This window comes from Limulus polyphemus, unplaced genomic scaffold (genome assembly GCF_000517525.1).
Source record: "Limulus polyphemus unplaced genomic scaffold, Limulus_polyphemus-2.1.2 Scaffold2600, whole genome shotgun sequence".
Classification (NCBI taxonomy): domain Eukaryota; kingdom Metazoa; phylum Arthropoda; class Merostomata; order Xiphosura; family Limulidae; genus Limulus; species Limulus polyphemus.
In genome coordinates, this window is record NW_013668210.1 from 4,846 (window position 1) to 6,582 (window position 1,737).

A 1,737-nucleotide genomic window follows, 5' to 3' on the forward strand; every position below is an offset into this window, starting at 1 on the left:
CATGACTCTTGTTTGTTATAAATATTTGTATGATAGTTAATGCCATAAATCAAGTAGTAGACTCAATTCTTTTGAATTAATCATGAAAAAGTTTAGAATTTTTTCTTAACTTTAGGTCTTAAACATTACAGTTTTAGTCTAGATTTTGATATACCCTTAAACTTTCTGTTGTTTCAAAGTTAGACTTAAGGCAATAACTTTCTAGCTGGATTGGTTTTCTTCATCTAGTAGGATTATATGAAACATGCTTGCTCTTACCATTTGATTGACCTAGCTGAAATGATATAACTTCAAACTGTATTTTTCAGCTGGTAAACAGAAAATTTCTTGCCCATCGTGAGAAATGGTTTCATATTACAATTATACGTGATATATTATTTTTCAGCCAGTAGAGGAATGACTTGGGACGTGTGTACTGAAAAAAATACAATTATTTCCAAATTTTGTAAACTTTGACAGAAAAATCGTTTGTTTTTATGTTTTGTAAGTATAACATGTAATTCTGTAGAATTTATACTGAGTGAAACATAAACGCTTCAATGTAATTTATCTACAGTGATTTAAGTAATAATTCAGTGTTGTTGGGGAAAAACAAGAATCTTAAATTACAAAAAGCTGATACAGACCAGCACTATACATACCGATTTTTATGATCACAAAATATATAGACTGCTGTTATTACAAGTTGCTGTACGCAATAATAACTGTAAGTTACTAGTAAGCAGAAATTAGATGTCTGGAATATGGTTTAAACCAAACAGATCGTTTAAAGTGGACGTTGTGTAGGTTATTTCCTTATCATTCAAGACAGTTTAAAGTTAAACCAAGTCTATAACCCACAAATTCCATTATGTACAATTGATTTTCAGAAAAAGTTTAACGAAACAAATGATTAAAAACACTGAACTCGGCTCGGTTTATTTTGATTCTTTTTAAGCCGTAATGATTGAGTATAGCTTAATTAGAAGTAAGCCTTAAGATTAAGTTAATGTGTATCCCTTTAAATGAGGTGAAAAATAACAGTTACCAAAATAAAAATTACTGAGATTTTAAGTAAACCGGTTTTCTACCTACTTCCATTCAAAGTATAGATGGTGTAAAAACCAACGATCGTCTTTTTGTTGGCAAATATTTTAGGTAATTCTCCAAGTAATTCAGACATGCCTGTATGTATGCCTATGGTACCTAATTAAACGAATTTAGGGCTTTCACTTGAAATATACATTATTATTTTTGAAAATCTTCTGGCATTTGTGCCCCTCCCACCTTGTCGTGATAAGATCACATTGTTGGATCAACGCTTTTATGTTTCAGTATAACAATTACATGTTAAAATGTATATTACGTTAGTAACAATTAAAGGCTCTACTAGACATTTTTGTAACGTTCGTTTTATTAAAACTGACATTGGTAAGATAGCTGGAAAGATAATATGGTATCTCTGACAGTTGCTAAGATACTGGATAGTGATAACTAGAAATTTGTTTCTTTAAATTCGAATGGATATATTTATTACACAAACTAATGCTCTCTTCCTTATTTCCTTGTATTTGTTGGATTGAAAAACTTGTTCGATGTACCTTTTGTGACCATTGCTTCTAATAATGGGATAAACTATTGGAAAGGAGACCTGTTAAATATACAGTTATGTGATTTAAATGCGAGAATTATGATGATGAACCAAAGAGTATAATAGTTCCAGCATACGTAAACCAGCTTCTGCTTTAGAATTGAAAT